This window comes from Dendrobates tinctorius, unplaced genomic scaffold (assembly GCF_039654945.1).
Source record: "Dendrobates tinctorius isolate UK_male_01 unplaced genomic scaffold, ASM3965494v1 ptg000214l, whole genome shotgun sequence".
NCBI lineage: Eukaryota > Metazoa > Chordata > Amphibia > Anura > Dendrobatidae > Dendrobates > Dendrobates tinctorius.
In genome coordinates, this window is record NW_027361881.1 from 3601668 (window position 1) to 3614503 (window position 12836).

A 12836-nucleotide genomic window follows, 5' to 3' on the forward strand; every position below is an offset into this window, starting at 1 on the left:
AGTTGCACATGTGATGTTTCTACATGCCAAACAAGACCCACAAGGATAACAGCCCCATTTCTGTCAGCCTGCTCCAAAAGGATTTGGGTATTTGCCAACTAGTGCATCCTTTGGGTTTCTACCCCTTCTTGCAGTTAGAAGTGGTCAGTCTGGTAAAATTTGATTTAATGTAGCATCTGTTTTCAATACCGACCAATGTTTCTGCAATACTTGTCTTATCTTGTCCCATTGATGCTGCAATGCATCCAAGTGGTGAGTCCCTTTTAGCACTGACTTATGTCCTGCAGAGTCACTGGTCATGTGGAGCTCTCCTGGCACAAAAGTAACCTTTTTGATGTTTCTCATACTATATCGTCGTTCCTGAAAACAATGTGAAAGGTCCTGACTCACAAAAATTCCATCCGTGGAGCATATTCGTTTCATCCTCAAAAATTGTCCTATAGGGGTCGCACGTATAGTTGAGGATGTATGTGTAGATGTCGCATGGAGTAACGTGTTCACTGATGTTTCCTTACTGAATACATCAGTTTGAATCGTGCCATCAGCACATGAAATGATTTTAATATCCAAGAAATCAATCTCACCTATTGCAATTTTGTGTGTTAATTTGATGTTACAATTGTTTTAATTCAAACCACGGATGAAATTAAGAAAATCAGACTCAGGACATTGCCAGATGATGAAAACATCATCAAAGTATCTGTACCAGCACTGCGCCCGGGAGGAGGCCACGCGCCGTCCCTGAAAAACTCTCGCTCCCAGTACCAAAGGAAGATTAGCGTACAACGGCGAGCAGTTTTTGGGCCACTATACTCCAAATATCTTTGTAGGATCTATACTGATATATGACAATCTGAGTCAAACATGAGCACCTTAAAGGGGCTGTCCTATAAGGAGGGATTACCATGCCAGGATACAAAGTAATCGTATGATTGTAGGGGGTCTGGCTGCTGAGATCATAGACCAGCGCTCCTATAGACAGTGAATAGAGCAATGATGGCACATGCTCACTACCACTGCATTCACACAGGATTCTGGGACCCCCGTTCTCGTCACTTGCTGGGGTCCCAGCGGTCAGATCCACAGCAATCACAGTTATCACCCATGCTGGGGATAGATATTGTTTAGAGACTGTCCCAGTTTAAGGACATTTACAATGATGGATTCATTTAACAACAGCTGAAAATATCATTCTAATAGCTGAAAGCTGCCCGCTGCATCAGATCATCCCAACACACGGTGCTGAGCCGGATATGGACTGATTTGTAGCCACTGATCATATCTCAGGTTTAGCTAAGAATCGAACACAAGACGACGACGATATAAAGATCAGTTGCTGCTCAGTGTCTTTTTCTAAAAAATATTTAACAGATTCCACAAAGCCTTTCATATGGAGCCCAGATGTTTCTTCAAAAGCTTCCAATCTGTCTATTCTAAGAGTTGTATCTTTGATGATGGCCTTATGTGCATGTAATATGCATGAGTGCACTTTATTGGTCCTTACTGAGACACCTGAGAAACATACAGAATAAGCTACTGTCTGCAGTCACATAAGTCAGTGAGGTGCACGAAGCCTTCTGTGGAAGGTCCTCAACTGCGAGACACTGGATTCACATGCAGATCTCACCTGCATGCCGGGTCACCTGAATATCCATGTGAAGGATCCACTCAGCTTTAGCTCCAACATCAGAGACTTCACCACATTCCTAGAAAAATAAAAAAAAATAAAAATCACACAATAAACATGAATGTACAACCAACAAGAACAACAACAGAACAAACGATCATAAAGTAACAATTCCAGCAAAAGGTGAAATAAATGTGCAGGCTGCTGAGGTTGCAATGCAAAAGAAAAAAGTGCACACAAAAAATATCAGCAGTCTGCAAGCACTAAAGAATAGAAAACCTGCAGAAATACAAGGATCGTGAATGCTTTCCTGCTCTATCCATATGAAGGCTCTTAGTGCACGTGTGTGAGCCCTTCAACCCCAACAAGGCGGCCGGTAGCAGTAATGCCATTCAGAATCCATAGATTCAGTGTCTGCAAGTTGCTTGCTGAGGTTATTTTGGAAGCCCAGGCAAGCAAAGATCCTATATGCAAGGATCATTAGTGTTCTTTGGCTGTTATAACCTGCTGCAGATATGATACATAGCCTGTGGTGTAGAGACCACTGTGTACGCTAGGGGGCGCTGTGTGGATGTCCTAGGAGACAGGATGAATGGCAGAGTCCTGAATGACCATTATGTATCTCAAGGTGGGTGGCCTTGAGATGGAGACTTATGTGTGTGTTTATCAGCAGTGACACTGCTGATGTGTTGTTTCAATGTGTCAGGGAGAAGTCTCCAGGTAGCTGGGGAGACTGGCGGACCCAGTTACCTACAAACCCACCCAGGGGGGGTGTTTAAGAACGCTATTCCAAAGTGTGTGTGAATGGTTCAAGGGCCTGTGATGACGTCATAGCCATGTGACCCGGTGGCAGTGGCTACGGACCATATAAGGTGGCCACATGTGGTGGATGCAGGGATCTGGTTGGTCCGTTGTTGAAGGTCCTGCTGGGAGATAGGGCTTCCTGGCTAACAGCATGTGAAGTGGCTGTGTGTAATGGCTGCCAGCATCTGAGAGTTCCCAGGGGAACAAATGAACGTCTGGAGTATGAAGCAGCCGTGAGGAGACCCTGACAGGGTGAGATAACTTGGTGGCTAGAAAGCCTGCATATTGAACATTGCATAACCTGTATGACTACAGGGTAACAGAGTGGAGCTCTGTCATGGACGCTATGCTGTTTAAATGAACTTTATGTTGTGGCTGTGGGTTTATGATGTCGGAATAAACCGCATGGAGTTATTGTTTTATGGAAAACCCGTGACGAACGTGATTATTTGGCTGCCAAGCGAGTGATCCCCTATGTGAATGACAGCGCTACCTCACAAGCCATATACCAGCTTCTGACCATGTTCCTTAGAGATCTTGCCCTATACCTCATGGACAATGGCCTTCAGATCACTAAAATTCTTGGGTTGTCCAGAGAAGTGTCAAGAAGTGAAGAATAGATAATCAATCTCCTTACCCAAACAAGGAGAAAGATACAAAAACAAAGCAGCAGTGACTATTCCTAAAGATGCTGGAAACAGCTGGAAACAGAGCTCACACAGGAACACTGGATGCACTACCTGGACGTGGAAGCAAGAGGAAGCGGACACGGACTGCCACCAGATGCCTGAGGTGACAGGTGGACACAAAACCTTGAGTGTCTGCAAAAACCTGAAGCAAGATTTGATGGCAGCGGACACTGAGGCTTCAGCTTTTACAGTAGGGCACATAATAAGAGCTGAAAGTTTCCCTGCCTGAGTGCATAGTACAAGTTATTTTTATATGGTTTCAATCAGTTTAATATAATATACACTGAGATGAGTAAGCTTAAAGGTCACTGAAACTTACTTAATATAAAGAAATGTAAATTACGGGTCATTTGTTTATCCATCCACAAAGGACCATTGATATTCAAGGCAACTACCTTAGATTGGGTGTGTTAACTTTCCCCATGGATGTTATCTTGTGCTCCGAAGCCCCTCCTCCGGCTTGCTGTATTTCTGACATGTGGCACACGAGGCCCCCTCTAGCTTCCTTTATTATATACTGGTTAAAACAGGTATTGAGGGGATGTGTTTATAGCCAATGGACAATAGACTTGTAACATCATTCCCCATATGGTGGGGCTGGACACACCTTGTAGCTGGACATTTTAAAAGAACTAGGACACATGTTCTCTCTCTCTTGGCTCCTGGAGGATGACTGGTTGACGTCTATCTGAATAATGTAACGTATGAATAATGCTTGTTTCTGATTAATGCATATGTATTTATAGTTTTATACTGTTTATTATTTGATTTTATCACTTATTAAGTAAATCAATTTAGTAAATTCAATTCTTGTGTGAGCATTTTCTTATTCATCACAATCCATTGGAACCCTTACAATACACTGAGCTCCAAAATATCACCTCCAATGACCCAAAAGCACAAGAAAAGTTGCCTCAAATATGCTCAGAGAAATGAAAATAACCACAGAAGTTTCAGGATTCTGTTCTGTGGACTTTGGCTCAGTGATATATCGAAAAGTGGAAAAATGAAGCATACTCTAAAATGAACACTTTACAGTGAAGCATAATAGGCAACTTGGTGAAGCCTAAAGTGAGGCATAACAGCAGCTTGGTGACGCCTATAGTGAAGCATGGTGGTGGCTTCATGATGCTGATAGTGAAGAATGGTGGTGGCATGGTCATGCCTAAAGCAAAAGATAGTGGAGACTACAATGAAGAAAGATGGGGGTAGGTGATGTCTACAGTGAAGCATGGTGGGGGCTCAATGATGCCTATAGTGAAACATGGCAGTCAATCGGTGATACCTACAGTGAACATGACAGGAGCTTAGAGATGCCTACAAAACATGGCAGAGGCTTGGTGATGCCTACAGTATAGCACGGTGGTGGTTGTTTTAAGATGCTCAGGGGCTGCTTTGCTTCCGCTAGCACTGGAAACCTGCAGAGTGTGGAGGGCAAAATTGATTCAATCAAACAATAATTTCAAGTATACCTCAAAGACCACCAAGGCTTGGTTTTAGAACAAATCCTGACAAATTCTGGAGGGAACATCACAGTCTCCTGAACAGAAACCTGGACAATCTTTGATGGATATGAAGAAGGCAGCGGCAGCAGCAAACCAAAGGACATTAGTGTCCTGGAGGCAATTGCCCATGAGGGATGGGCTAAGATTCCTCAGGAACACTACGCCGAACGCAACATGTTGCATTTTGGTGTGGTCGCCGCACCGTCAAAACGACGCATTCGGAGGCATCCGCATACATCGGCAAGGCCTGTGTACCTAATGCTAAAGATAGGATACGCAGGCCGCATGCCAAGCTGACCGGAGGAAGTGCGGTCGTGGGCGGAGCTTCATGGAGGAAGTCCGCATCCCTCCGCAGCTCCTCCATACACTAGTGTGAAACTAGCCTAATAAACCTAATTTGCAATGGGGGGAGAGGGAAGAAATAATCGGACCGCAACTGTACATGGTGTATATATTACATATTTCTTCGCATTTGCAGAATGCTGCTATATTTTTTGTGTTTCAAGGACCTGTAAATGACTAATGACAAGCTTTGTAAATCACATTTATTTCAGCAAGTCTGTGTCCCTATTTCATAAAATATCAATTCCTAACGAAAGATCCATAGCAGACAACAGCCAATTCCCCACATTGTTACTGACTAGTTTGGCTGAAGCTTGCCAAGAGAGAGTACTCCATCAATTATTAAAAACTAAGCCAATAACCTATAAAGTGAGAAGGATAGTTCCCCAAATGTGTCAGCTTCTTATAAATGTTATATCTACAAGATGTATTTTATATGAATTGAATTTTAGTAGTGTTCTGGGCATCAGTCCCAAAAACGCTGTCAAAATTGTATTTCTATAAGGACACGTTCACACTTTCAGGACTTGGTCAGTATTTTACTTTAGTATTTGTGAACCAAAACCAGTAGTGGATAATAAATGCAGAAGTGGTGACGTTTCCTCTGATTGTTCCACTCCTGGTTTTGACTTAAGGCCCCTTTACATGTAGCGATGCACCAGCGATCCGACCCAGTCAGGATCGCTGGTGCATCGCTAAATAATCGCTAGTGAGCTTTCACACCTGGAGATCTCACAGCGATGCAGCAGCGATCTAGCGGTCGTTACTTACCTTTCACACACAGCGATCCTGACGTCCTCCCGCCCGCGTCCACACGTCACTCGTCGGCGCCAGCAGGAAGCCCAGCAGGAAGCGCCCGACGAGAAATGGAGCCGGACATTCTCGCGCGATCAGCGATGGACAGCGGGGGAGCCGGTCGGAGGAAAGTATCATACATAGCAATATCGCTATAACGTCACAAAACCAATGACGTTATAGCGATATCGCTATGTGTAAAACCCCCAAATACTGATGTAAAATACTGACCAATTACTGAACGTGTGAAGGTGGCCTAAGTAGGCTATCACCCAGTCAGACCCAGACACCTTTTCCTGGGAATGTGCTCACCCTCCATAAGTGATCAACATGAGGATTGTAATACCGCCATACACTGTAGCTACACACGCTTTAAGCGCGGGATATTTAAATATTTCTTTTAAGACATGATTAACATTTTTCTCCACTGGATTTATCCCAGATGTAGCGGAGAATAAAAATCACTGGGAAAAATTTCATTTTGGTCAGTCCCGCATACTTCTCATAAGCAAATTATAAAGGATATACTGTATCTGGGTTCTTAAGATCTCCTCTTTAATATCGGTGTATACCTAAGATGGTTGGGCTCGGGCCAAGAGACACACGGGCTGAGGTGGGATATAATGTTTCTCTGCGTCTGGAGCACTCGGGTCGTCTAACCTGCTGGATCTAAGGAGAGTTCAGATCTTAATCCTGGGTTTATTGCTCTCCTTTATCGGGTTTCTGCAGCAATAACTGCATACACAATGATAACATATGCATCAAATATTGGGGTAAAATCATTCTTCATCGTCAGCACATGGTTGAAAACCTCATGTATGCTTCAAAATGAGAAAAGAAACCATAAAATCTAAACTGTTGTATTCTGCTCTCCTGTGGAATGTGCTGAATTAGGACAGGAGAAAAGACATCCCCGAATGGTGCTACGCATATATGCAGCATGTATAGCTGGGTACAAATAATAATGCAATGGGGTCACAAAACTGCAGAGATGCAATCTACACACCGGGCCTCTAGTTCTGGCACCTCTACCATTCATATTCCTCTGAAAAGTCTCATAGTCAAAACCAATTCCTAATGAAGGGTCCCAGAATGCGAGAACTCCGACCGGCGGCTAAGTGAAACAATGCCCGCAGATATCTGTGCACCATATAAACCCGCTGCAGCTGATGGATCCAAGCTCGGCAGAGGAATCTAAAGTTTACATCATATACAGTGCCTACAAGTAGTTTTCAACCCCCTGCAGATTTAGCAGGTTTACACATTCGGAATTAACTTGGCATTGTGACATTTGGACTGTAGATCAGCCTGGAAGTGTGAAATGCACTGCAGCAAAAAAGAATGTTATTTCTTTGTTTAATTTTTTTTTAAATTGTGAAAAGTTTATTCAGAGGGTCATTTATTATTCAACCCCTCAAACCACCAGAATTCTGTTTGGTTCCCCTAAAGTATTAAGAAGTATTTCAGGCACAAAGAACAATGAGCTTCACATGTTTGGATTAATTATCTCTTTTTCCAGCCTTTTCTGACTATTTAAGACCCTCCCCAAACTTGTGAACAGCACTCATACATGGTCAACATGGGAAAGACAAAGGAGCATTCCAAGGCCATCAGAGACAAGATCGTGGAGGGTCACAAGGCTGGCAAGGGGTACAAAACCCTTTCCAAGGAGTTGGGCCTACCTGTCTCCACTGTTGGGAGCATCATCCGGAAGTGGAAGGCTTATGGAACTACTGTTAGCCTTCCACGGCCTGGACAGCCTTTGAAAGTTTCATCCCGTGCCGAGGCCAGGCTTGTCCGAAGAGTCAAGGCTAACCCAAGGACAACAAGGAAGGAGCTCCGGGAAGATCTCATGGCAGTGGGGACATTGGTTTCAGTCAATACCATAAGTAACGTACTCCACCGCAATGGTATCCGTTCCAGACGAGCCCGTAAGGTAACTTTACTTTCAAAGCGTCATGTCAAGGCTCGTCTACAGTTTGCTCATGATCACTTGGAGGACTCTGAGACAGACTGGTTCAAGGTTCTCTGGTCTGATGAGACCAAGATCGAGATCTTTGGTGCCAACCACTCACGTGACGTTTGGAGACTGGATGGCACTGCATTCGACCCCAAGAATACCATCCCTACAGTCAAGCATGGTGGTGGCAGCATCATGCTGTGGGGCTGTTTCTCAGCCAAGGGGCCTGGCCATCTGGTCCGCATCCATGGGAAGATGGATAGCACGGCCTACCTGGAGATTTTGGCCAAGAACCTCCGCTCCTCCATCAAGGATCTTAAGATGGGTCGTCATTTCATCTTCCAACAAGACAACGACCCAAAGCACACAGCCAAGAAAACCAAGGCCTGGTTCAAGAGGCAAAAAATCAAGGTGTTGGAGTGGCCTAGTCAGTCTCCGGACCTTAACCCAATTGAAAACTTGTGGAAGGAGCTCAAGATTAAAGTCCACATGAGACACCCAAAGAACCTAGATAACTTGGAGAAGATCTGCATGGAGGAGTGGGCCAAGATAACTCCAGAGACCTGTGCCGGCCTGATCAGGTCTTATAAAAGACGATTATTAGCTGTAATTGCAAACAAGGGTTATTCCACAAAATATTAAACCTAGGGGTTGAATAATAATTGACCCACACTTGTATGTTTAAAATTTATTAAAATTTAACTGAGCAACATAACTTTTTGGTTTGTAAGATTTATGCATCTGTTAATAAATCCTGCTCTTGTGTGAAGTTTGAAGGCTCTAACTTATTTGCATCTTATCAAACCTGCTAAATCTGCAGGGGGTTGAATACTACTTGTAGGCACTGTATAACTCAGTCAATTCCATGTTTACCTCCCAGCAATCGATGCCACGTGTTTCAGCGGCTCCATAAATTTGCATTACGCATTTCCATAAATTTGCAACACATTTCCTTGTCTGGGAAATTCAGAACAGGGACATGAAATGTATAGATTGTCAGCGTTACGTGTTGATGGTTGGTACTGAAATGTTAAAGGAGAGGATAATTCACGTACCGGCAAAAGGAGAATATCAGCAAAAAGCACTTTGTATGTCACATGACTGTAGGCCAAAGATGACAGAACGTGAAGCAATAAAGGGCTACGGCTAACCTAAGGGCGCCATCTAAGACAATGCACATGCACAATCTTGCAATATAAAGTGTGCAGAAATAGTTGGGGTAACTCTGATGCATTAAGCAATGCAGGTCTGAAACCAAGACCATGGTGCTGATCTGTAGTTGCCCTTTCAGAGCATGTCTGTTTGTATACATAAAATCACGGCTCTCATTCCTGTCCTATAGCACAAGTCCACGTAGTGTAAGATCACTGATGGATGTCATGCAGCAGGTGGTGCACACACAGCTATTTCCAGCACTGCCACCTGCAGGTTGTTTTCCATATTGCACGTCACAGCACAGACTTTGCGCAGCATGACATAGAAATTTCTGAGGGGTAACAGTTTGTCCTTGTGCAGAGTGACATGCCAATGTGAGGAGGCTTTTAAGCCTTGCAATGCTCCTCTGGGAAATTAAATAGGCAAATTGCCTATTCAGAGGGAAAGAGGCAATTTGCATATGGAAAGATGATTAGATCAGAGTACAACACTCAGGTCTGTTAGGATTTTACTGTCCAGCATAATGCAGAGGTTCATAATTACTCACAATCTGCCAATAGGCAACATAATCATGTAGTAAGGAATGAAAGCAATGTCCGGAGCGTGTTCACGCATTCTTGTCGCTGCTCTCAGTGATTCACGCTCTCCTCTCTCATAGTTGGCAGAGATTCCTGCCTGGCAGGGTTCCCATATATAACTTAGACCGATTTGCTCCTGTGTTTGTACACATGTAATGTCAGCACACCCATCACCTACCAAATGGATTGGTTCACCCCCAGGTCAGTGACTTGGCAGGTGCCCAGCAGACGTAGCAGGGTATAACCCCTGGGAGCCATGACTGCTCGCATCCAGAGGGTTGTGTAATCACCGAGAATCACTCAGGGATCGGATGAAAAACTTGTGAATATTCTCAGAGCAGCATGAAGCAATTACATGCAGGAGAGGAACAAGAGGTAGAAGCATCTCACACGGCACTGCCGTCAGGTGCCGGGATCTCCTCGTGGCTCTGGCGATGGTCTCAGCTGATGGGGTCTGATGGCTTTAATCCATCACTAGAGTCTATGGGGTCTAAGGTGACAGATGGTATATTACGCTGTCAGACTGAGAGCAGACTATATTGTTGCACTCAATGGCGTAGCCCTTTTCAATAGTAACTGATAAAAGGTTTAGAAATTACCAGTCACATTACAAAAGGAAAGGCAAAAGTATAAACCCCAATACAGATGCATGCAGTAAATAGGAGAAGTTGTGGGAAACCTCACGTCAGGTCTGCACACTGCTCTACAATTACTACGCCAAACGTTAAAGCCTATATACACTTTTACACGGATTCTTTATTTGCATCCTAAAAGCAAAATAGGCAGAGAAAAAAGGTCCGAGTTTCATCAGCGTTCTTCATCAGTCTCAGGAGTTTGGTCAGTGTCAGTTTTTACCATCAAAGTTTGGTGAGAGTTTCAAAAGTTTTTCAGGGATGAAACAGAGGTAATGGCGGTTTCTCAAGCCTCAAGTATCAAACATAACATGAAAAACTGCCATGATATGGATGGCATCTGAGTGCTGCCCCAGAGCCTTACATCTGATTGGACCAGTATCGGACAAGTCTCTTTGCTTTTGTGAGCAGATCACTCAGTCTCAGGAAAAAATAGACTTGTGAAGAGCTGCTAATATAAGAATCTATTTTGTAAACTAATCATTGTAGCTAGTCAGGCAGATTCTGCAGTTTGGACTAATACTGGCCATAAAGAACGTAGATCTATAACTTGCCCACTTTTATGTGAGTTTATATGCTGTTGTTAAGAATTTATTTTTATGTCAAGCGCAAACTTTTCCAATAAAATGATATACAGTATACGCTGCTACTTTAGAAACTATCATCAAGAGGCTGACAGATCTGTAAACGATCAACACTAAGGTGACCATACACAAAAGTAAAATATAGCCAGATCCCCCCAACTGTCTTTTGGGTGGACCTCCCGACTCTTCCCCCCAACAATGGACATTGGGGTAAGTGAATAAGGCATGCTGAATTTTAGTTTTTGATCCACTGGTTCCCAGAAGAAATAAGCCACCCCTCTCCCCATAGGGAAAAAAGGGGCACCCAACTGAGCAGAGGGTGAATGCGTACTGAGTGGGGAATGTGTTGTGGTCAGTAACACTCACTGGAGTGAGCGTTTGACGGCTGCGTTTTGCATAGTCTAAATGACACAGGAAAAAACGCTCAATGAACCTTCCTCCACACATCGCGGGGCTGTCATGGCTTCTGCCTTCACTGCAGCATCATTTTGGTGTAATTTTCAGATTTACATCAAATACGGCAAAAACTGTAAAGTGGTTGCAATGTGCAACCTGTCAGGTAAGGGTGTGTTTACACACTGCAGTCGTGCTGCATTTTCTTTTTTTATCGCCATGTCACCACGTTCTCTGAAAGCAGTGTCATGAAAACCCCAAATCGCTTTTAATGTTCATGTTGCATTTTTTACACCGATTTTCAAAAATCATGGCAAAAAAACCCCAAAACTCAAAGTGAAGAAACACCCGAAGTATTTAATGTGTATATTGTAACCGGTGTCAAAGTCATATAAAATTAATTTAATTCATTTTCTTTTTAGGACAGAATAAAGAGAAAGATAGCTCATTTGGGGTTAGCATCCCCATTGGTCGTTACTCTATGGTGCCCCGCTGCCTCCTCTACATCATCCCCAGGGCGGCATCATTATGTTTAAAGAGTTATTCTTCTCACCACACTTGGTAAAGTAGCTCAGTGTTTTCTATGAAGCTTGCAAACACTGCTCTAAGGCTTATTTCTGACATCCGTTTTTAATGGACGCGTCCTATCCCTGGTTTTCACGGACAGAACACATGCCTATCATATAATCACATGACCATTTTTTCTTTGTGGGTAATGCATCTGCAAACAAGTGACAGAGACGTGCCTCTGATGCTGCAGAAGCAAAGCGGACATTGCTTACAGCCTGAGAGAGTTTGGGCCAGTGGTGTAACAATGAGACCAGAGCAGACCACACGCCCAGCAAGCAGGTAGCCAGGAGTAAGGGGAGCGGCGGGAGATGGAAGATGAAGAAACCCTGCAGGTAATGCAGCCACTCTGGATGCTTTGTCATCTGCTGCGGTGCCCACTCGCGTGTTTAAATCCACTGCGTACCCAGGTTGCAGACCACTCAGAGGTGTTTCACATCCCCCCCCATGTTATCCCCCCACTACGCCTCTGCAGTGCACATATACAGGGCAGAGAAACTGTGCTTATTTCTATGATCACGTAATGTAATGGTCACCATATTTATTAGATGTGACGTCAGACTTTCCCTTTGATTTGCAGCCATTATCTAGAATGAAATCCATACATTAGCTATAAATAAACAGTCAGGATGCAGCCACTTTTCATTACGCTGTAATCTGAGCGGAGAAACAAGTACGGACCCAGAGGATATTAACTCTGCACTGCAATATGTTCATCTGCACAGATGATGCTTTTCTGATTATGAGTCCCATAAGTTGGTTTTCAAAGCAAAAAAAAATCCTGGAAATGATCTGGTGATTTTGATTGCGAGAGATCCTTGGTGATTATACAAATGCATCTTAAGACGGTTCGAAAATAGATCAAATGACTATTAGTCCTATGGGAATCTGTCACTGGGTTTTTCTACCCCATGTGAGAGAAGCATGATGTAGGGGCAGAGACCCTGATCCCAGCTATGTGTCACTTGCTGCAGGCTTGATAAAATCACTATTTTCTTTGCTGCACATCTGGCAGTTCCCTAAATGCTGAGCTCTGTATAACCCTGCCCACATCCCTGATTGGCAGCACTCTGCCCATACATAGTGAAGACTGACAGCAGCCAATCTGGAGTGGAGGGGATTAGACATAGCTTATGAGTATTACACAGGTTTACTAGTCCTCTAGTGTTAATCTCCTTAACTAACTGACTAACATCGCTGGAATT

The 12836-nt window shown here is 43.8% G+C and overlaps 1 long non-coding RNA gene across 2 annotated transcripts in view; it reads right to left on the reverse strand.

The window, feature by feature from the left end:
- Window positions 1–810: 810 nt before the first annotated feature.
- The window catches only part of LOC141058728 (uncharacterized), a 500694-nt gene continuing 488668 nt past the window's right edge, over window positions 811–12836 (reverse strand). For both annotated transcript variants that reach the window (XR_012222284.1, XR_012222285.1), the window contains exon 5: window positions 811–1706. This is a non-coding gene — a long non-coding RNA (uncharacterized lncRNA). The remainder of the gene's footprint in view (window positions 1707–12836) is intronic.